General features: G+C 39.9%; 1 non-coding gene across 1 annotated transcript; it reads left to right on the forward strand.

The window, feature by feature from the left end:
- Window positions 1-6,556: 6,556 nt before the first annotated feature.
- On the forward strand, window positions 6,557-6,663 carry LOC145162067 (small nucleolar RNA R71). The gene has a single exon (XR_013738924.1). It is a non-coding gene; the product is annotated as a small nucleolar RNA R71 (small nucleolar RNA).
- The last annotated feature ends 1,062 nt before the right edge of the window (window positions 6,664-7,725 follow it).

Raw genomic sequence — 7,725 nt, forward strand, 5'->3', positions numbered from 1 at the left:
CTTTGACGGGGGTGTTGACCTTGACTTTGACTTTGACTAAAGTTGACCCCTATAGTGCTATGAGCATGAAAGGGTAACCAAAGGAAATCTTTATGTGTAGGAGTTTGAGTGGGGTGGATTTCAGAGCCGAGGACAGATCAACTACATCACAACATTTGAGGTGAGTTACCTTCCAGTAGAAGTGGTTCGAAGGCACCAATGTCGGCCCACTAGTAGCTGATTATATTTGAGATGATTGTCTTTGTGATAATTGTCTACTATGACACTATCTGTTATGCTTTATGTGCTAGTATGCTATGATATTATGTGATAGTGTTAGGAGGGGTAGGATAGTCCCCGGATACCAGTCGAAAGAGACCAAAGGGGTAGGCCACCACCCAGATATGCTAGGCAGTTACCGGTTGAAAGAGACCGAAGGGGTAGGCCAGCACCCAGATATGTTAGGCAGTAGGATAATTATATGTATATGCTATGATATTATGTGGTAGTGGTAGGGGTGAAATTGTCCCCGAATACCTATTGAAAGAGATCGAAGGGGTAGGCCAGCACCCAAATATGTTAGGCAGCTACTGGTTGAAAGAGACCGAAGGGGTAGGCTAGCACCCAGATATGTTAGGCACTTACCAGTTGAAAGAGACCAAAGGGGTAGGCTATCACCCAAATATGCTAGGCAGTTACTGGTTGAAAGAGACCGAAGCGGTAGTCCAGCGCCCAGATATGCTAGGCAGTTGCCGGTTGAAAGAGACCGAAGGGGTAGGCCAACACCCAGATATGTTAGGCAGTTCCCGGTTGAAAGAGACCGAAGGGGTAGGCCAGCACCCAGATATACTAGGCGGTTACTGGTTGAAAGAGACCGAAGGGGTAGGCCAGCACCCAGATATACTAGGCAGTATGTTATTGTATGGTATGTGGTATGATGGGGGAACTCACTAAGCTTTGTGCTTACGCTTTTCAGTTTTGATTTCAGCTACCTCCTCTTCGAAAGGAAAGGAGCCAACATGATCGCAGCTCATCACACTATATTTTCCGCACTAGAGATCTTTGGGATTGTTACTCTGATGTTTTATCATGATATGTTTTGACTATTGATACTATGGATTTAATATTAGTTGATACTATGGTTGTTTCAGACAAATGGTTTTATAATTGTTTTATTAAAAATGAAATTTTTGGTCGTAATTTTTGGGATGTTACAGTGTACGCCTTGCGTACCACTCCAGTACGCTCAGCGTACTAGCTCCTTAAGAAGTACGCGCTGCGTACATGCTACTACGTACAACGTATAAGTCAGACATGCACACACGACCATTAATCTCTTAATGCTTGGGATTTTAACGTCCAACTTTAGATCTGAGTCCATTAAGATGTCCTAAGGCATAAAGTTCACAACTTTATGCCTTTGCATGCTCCATATGCTCCCCACAACCCTTTACAACCCATTTAGAGCTTTCCAAGGGTCTTAAATCATGCATGAGGTCAAAACACCCATCAAGACTGCATTTTTATGGTATGAATGAACTAAGGGACCTCAGATCTACTCCTCCTAAGCTCTGGAGTTGCTCAAACTCCCAAGAGGTGACTTATGAACCCAAAATAGGACAATATAGCAAACCCTAGCTCAATCTAATGAATAAGATGGCAAGATTAAGACTTTATACCTCTAGAAGCTCCTCAATATGAACTACATGCATGATCTTGAAACTCAATGCCACACCAAGCTTGCTCACTAACTTCTTCTTCTTGAATAATCTCTAAAATGGCCACTAATACGCTTTTTAAGCTCAAGAACTCACTCACAAGGAAATCTGGGGTAAAAGGGAGAAATGAGGCTATGGAGGCTGATTAGGGTTTGGTCCATGTGCCTTAAGGATGAATAAATAGGTCTCAAGTCCAAATTTTAGGGTTTTGATCTTCTTGTCGCGTACCTCTTGGTACGCCCAGCGTACGTGACAACCCTCCGCGATCATCCATCCTTAGTACGCTAAGTGTACTCTTCAAGTACGCCCATCGTATAAAGGTACCAATTTGCAAGAACTTATTATTTCAAGGGTACAAAGGGTATTTACCAGATTTAGAGTGTTACAACAATGAAATGGTGAATGAGCCAGTGGATTGGTGACCGGATGTCACCTACTTGTGTCGCCGATGGAATATGAACCCCATTGGCAATTGTAGTTCACTAGTTTGATCCATTAAACCCATCTGGAAACTCCTACGACAATGTTCAAAAAATGTACCAAAAGCTTCACTCATAGCCTCCGACCTATTGTAGAGACCCATCCTCCATGCGAAATAGGATATGCTACACTCCCTATATGCTCCTCGTAGACAGAAAGTAAAGTTGTGTGTATTAAAGGGATCATCACCTCCCTAGAACTGAACAGTGGCATAAAATTGTAGTCATAGCTCTTTGTAAACCGGCTCCTGTATTTGAAATAGCTTCCTCCAAGCAGTGCAAGTGATCCTCACCCCATCATTCATGAAAACCTTTGTCAAGTATGGTTTCATAGCTTCCACGAATCCCACCTGCTCTAGCCAACTACAGCTCACTTCATTAGTAATATAATTTCTTTTCTTTTCAACTTTTCTAATTTTCTCTTCCATTCAGTTAAAGTCCTTTGAGAGACAACTTGCAGGAAGTTGTACCAAGGAAAATCCCCTTGGTCCCTAGGAACTCGCTGGCCTCTTCCACCTCTCTTCATCCTTTTTATCTACACACATAAACACCACAAGAGACAAACCAATACCGAAGGAAGTCAAAAATAAAATTTTAATCAAAACTCGACATTCTAAACAATAAACTTGCCGAGTTACATGAACAAGTCGGCGTGTTTGATGAATGCTTCGAGCAAACTATTATGAATCGAACACATACGACGAAATCAACATCAAACAAGTTCAGGGTTTGTTTAGGATACTATAGTATGCATTTACTCATATGAAAAACCGATTTAAACAACCTAATTTTATCGAAATAAAACCCTAGAATTTATGCCAAGTTCAAAAATCAGGTTCATCACCCAAATCAAATACCCAACTCATAAAAAACTTAACTTTAACATGTTTAGGTGGTAAAAAACTTACCTTTTTGTGTGAAAATCGAAGTAGAACTGAAAGGAGTAGAAAATGATGTTCTTGAGAGAAAACCCGACAAGTTCTGGGTGCGGTTGGTGAAAAATGAATGACTTTTTCCCTTTTAGGGTTAAAACCCCTCTTTGACTGAGTTTAAAAACTTCTATATTTTTAGTAATTAAAAGGGAAACATGTCAAGTTGAGGGACCCAAACTCGCCATGTTGAAACGGGTTTCTGAGCAAAATCATGAAAAATCGCCCAAACACGGCGAGTGGACAGCTCATACTCACCGTTTTAGGGGGTCAGAACAAAATATTTTTTGTTTCACAAAAAAATTTACCATACCCCACACTTAAGCCTTGCTTTCACTCAAGCAACATTTAAAATATTTGAAGACTAAAAGTAGAAATCCTTAACAAAACAAAAATAAATAAAAGAAATAAAAGACGAAAGTGAAAAGAAAGAAAAAGAAAAAGAAAGAAAACTCACATGACGGGTTGCCTCCCGCAAGCTCTTCTTTTTTCGGAGTCTTTAGTTGGATTCATTCTCGCTCTATGTTGTAGCGGTTTCCTCCAAATCTATCCCTTATTCAATTCTCTCTTCACTTGGCATCCCTTTTTCATAATGCTTAATTATATGGCCATTAACCTTAAAGCTTGAACCATCATTGTTCCATAGCTTAATCACCCTATATGGATACACATTCTTAATCTTGAAAGGCCCGGACCATCGTGTGCACAATTTTCTTGGAAACAACTTCAATCTTGACTTGTAAAGGAGAACCTTTTTGACCTGCTTCAAATTCTTTATTTCCTTTCAACCTTGCATCATGCCATCTTTTTGTCAGGTCGTGTTTTCTCGATCCGACTGTTGGGTTTTGAGCACTATAACACTCCTATGGTGCACATGCAACCCTAGATGCTTTGGATCTATGTTTTCTCTAATTATACATGCATTTTCAATTTTTCCAAAGCATACATCCTAACTAGCATACAAGTTGACAATTGAACAATACAACTAGTTAGATAACTTACCTCGTAGTAGGACTTGTAGTTCTTGGCCTTTGAAAGCTTGAGCACCTCAAGTGTGATGCCTCTAATGTGTCACAAACACCAAATGCAAGAGGAGGCTTGACAGAATAAGTTACTTAGCACAAAATCAATATCACTCTACTAGAATGAATGGGGTAACCGACTTTGGCTCTAGGGGAGTGTTTTTATAGTGTGACAAATGCTAGGGTTAGACCTTGCAAACCCTAATGACCTTTCATATTACTTAGGCTCCATGGGTTAACCCTCCATGGACTATCCATGGACTATCTCATTGGTTTAGCCCATCCTAAATAACCATGGATCATTAGCCCTTACTATAAGAATCATTGATTTACATAATCAATCCCCATATATTTAATTAGTCTCTTTTGATCACAAAAATTAATTCCAAATTAATTATTGATCAATACTAATTAAATAATATGATTTCATATTAATATATTATACTTGTAATATATTAATAAATCATCAATAGCCTTATTCTCAAAAGTCCATCCTATCAAATTGCACTGGTGAAGGCAACCCAAAAGGATCATGCTACAACCAGGGTCAAGTACATCCCAGTTATAGTTATGGGCTTAGACACCAAATCCAACACTGACATGCCGTGTTGAGCTCCTCAGCGCGTCGTGTTGTATTTTCAGCATGCCTAGTTAATTCTTCATATTCTATTTCTTCAAGTAGGCTTTCTATCTCCTTTGGATCTCTTTCAGCATCAAAGTCATCTTCTAAAATAAACGTGGATCTACTCGCCTCGTCTTCCGCCAATTCTTTTTCCATTATTTCTTCCAAACTATCCACCGAGAAGGCTGTGTTGTCACTGAACCTAGAATGCTTCATGGCTCGATCAACTCCAAATATGACTGAATCTTCTCCTACCCGGAGAGTAAGTTTAGACTCTCTTATGTTCACTATGGCGCAAGCGGTGTTTAAGAAAGGTCTTCTAAGAATAATAGGCACTTGATGGTCTTCTTCCATGTCTAACACTATGAAATCGGTAGGAAAACGAACTTATCGACTTTTACTAATAGTTCTTCGCATTTTCCCCTAGGAAATATCACCGTCTTGTTTGCTAGATGAATCGCCTTTCGAATGGGTCTCGACTCTGGAAGGTTCAACTTCTTGAAGAAAGAATAAGGCATAAGGTTCACACTAGCCCCCGAATCGGCCAATGCATAATTTGTAGCCAAATTCCTGAATTGACATGGAAAACTCAAACTCCCCGGATCATCCATCTTCTTTGGCAATTTATTTAACATTGCGGCTGAGCAATTCTAGTTTAGGACTACTTTAGATGCTTCCTCCATCTTCTTCATATTCGTAAGAAGGTCTTTCAAGAATTTATCATACTTGGGCATTTTAGCTACCGCCTCGATGAATGGAATGTTTATTTGAAGGGCCTTGATGTGCTCTAGAAACTTCTTATAGTCTTCATTCTGTTTATCTTATATAGCTCGGCTCGAGAATGGAAATGGAGGCTGGTAAGGCTTAATTGGAGGGTTATTTTTTCTTCAGATGGAAAACATGTTGTGTTCTTCTCCTGAACACGCCGTGTTGAGTCATCTTTTTGCAATTCTTGAGTTTCTTTTCCTTTTTCCCGCACCACTCTTGGATCTTCATTCGGGATTGGGGTCAGAGGAGTGACAATTTTACCGCTTCTCATTGTCATAATATTTATATGTGCCCCTCTCGGATTTTTCTCGGTGTTGGTTGGAATTCCGCCCAGTGAACGCTCGTTGAATTGTTGTGCAACTTGCCCAAGTTGCTTCTCGATGTTGAGGATCGAGGCTTGTTGATTTCTCATCAATGCATGCTGGTCCTTCATCATTGCTTGTTGCTCTCGTATTACCGTGTCGGTCTCATCATGTCTTTTCTCGGATGTGGATGCAAATTGTGTAAGCATACCTTCAAATCCTTCTTCTTCTGTTGTACCAGCCCTTCTCTTTGATAAAACCCTCACGTCTTTTGTTTGTAATTTTCCTTCATTGCCTTCTTGTACTCATCATAGGGTATCCACTCCTTTTTAGGTTTCTTCCAGTCTTCATCAAACCTATCCCTGCTTGAATAACATACTTGAGCTTTCCTGTTTCCATTCTGGTCCAAGTCACAATCTTTGGTAAAGTGAGGCCCACTACAATTATCACACCCCACCCGGATGGTGTGGATGGATTGGTCCATCTTTTTCATCCTATGATCCATACTTTCCAACTTGGCCATCATTGCCGCCATATCATCCGAAACTGAGTTCATTGTTCCTCGAGTTGAGTTGGTTCTTGGGTTATGATATTCTTTCGATTGTTTAGATAATTCTTCAATCAACTCTTTTATTACCACAGGTGCCTTCTTTGTGAGTGGTCCTTGGGAGGCAAGGAGTTTCCTGGTTGTCACATTCACTGCATCATAAAAGAGGGAGACTTCTTGTTGAATGTTTAGGTCATTTTGAGGGCAGTTTCTCAACAAGCCCTTGTATCTCTCCCACGCCTCATAGAGTGATTCTCCTCCCATTTGTTCAAAGTTGGCAATCACCCTCTTCAAATTCGATTCTTTGGATGGGGGGCAGAACTGATCTATGAATTCTTCACGAATCTTTTTCCATGTCGTTATGGACCCTAGAGGTAGTGCTTTTAGCCAATCTTTTGCGGCTCCCATGAAGGTTACCGGAAGCATCCTAATCAGTACATTTTCACAAGGCACATTAGGGATGTTGAAGTAGTCGGCTATGTCGTTGACCACATCGATATGCTTGTACGCATCTTCGTGATCCTTTCCATAGAACGGAATGTCCTTCAGCTAGTTGAGGATATGACCTTTCAGTTCAAAGTTTGTTGTTGTTGGAATCGCGGGTTGCATGAGTCTTGGCCTAGTATCGTCACACATCCTCCGTTCGTATTCGCCCATGGGTATGTCTGCAATATTTTTTATTTCTTCTTCTGGATCGATTTCACTCTCCTCTTCAAATTCGAGTGTTTCGGGTTCGTAATCAGCCACCTTCTTTTCTTGAGTTTTCTCTATGCTTCCAAAACCGCTTGATTCCCCACTTGCTTTGTCCTTATTTTTGCGCAAAATGGATTCCAGATCTAATAATGGCGGTACTACTGTAGAACTGGAGCTACAGATCATAAACTTCCTAAAACAAAACAAGAATTACACGTATAACGAACAAAAACGATAAAAAACGAAAACCGAAAACACGTAAAACACGTCGTGTTTAGATTTGAGCACGGCGTGTCTAAGCGTAAAAACAGAAAAACAATTACGAAAACAAAAACAAAAAAACTTGTAACTTTCTATGAGATAAATCTCACACAAAGGATCGATAACACTAGAAAATAAAACTAACTATTTAGAACCGTTCCTCGGCAACGGCGCCAAAAACTTGATACGTGTGGAATGCACTAATTATAATCCTAACTAACTTAAATGCAAAACAAACACACAGATAGCAATGTACCTATCGATTAGAAGTTTAGTGTAGGTAAGTAAGTTATCGAACTCATGTAATGGTAAACAATTAAAATATTACTAATATTATCTACATAAAACAATTATTAAAAGGGGTTTTTCTCTAGTTTTGCAAGACTATAAACTTAAGCAATTACT

This window comes from Lactuca virosa, chromosome 2, assembly GCF_052849685.1.
Source record: "Lactuca virosa cultivar CGN04683 chromosome 2, Lactuca_virosa_CGN04683_v6, whole genome shotgun sequence".
Taxonomy (NCBI): Eukaryota; Viridiplantae; Streptophyta; class Magnoliopsida; order Asterales; family Asteraceae; genus Lactuca; species Lactuca virosa.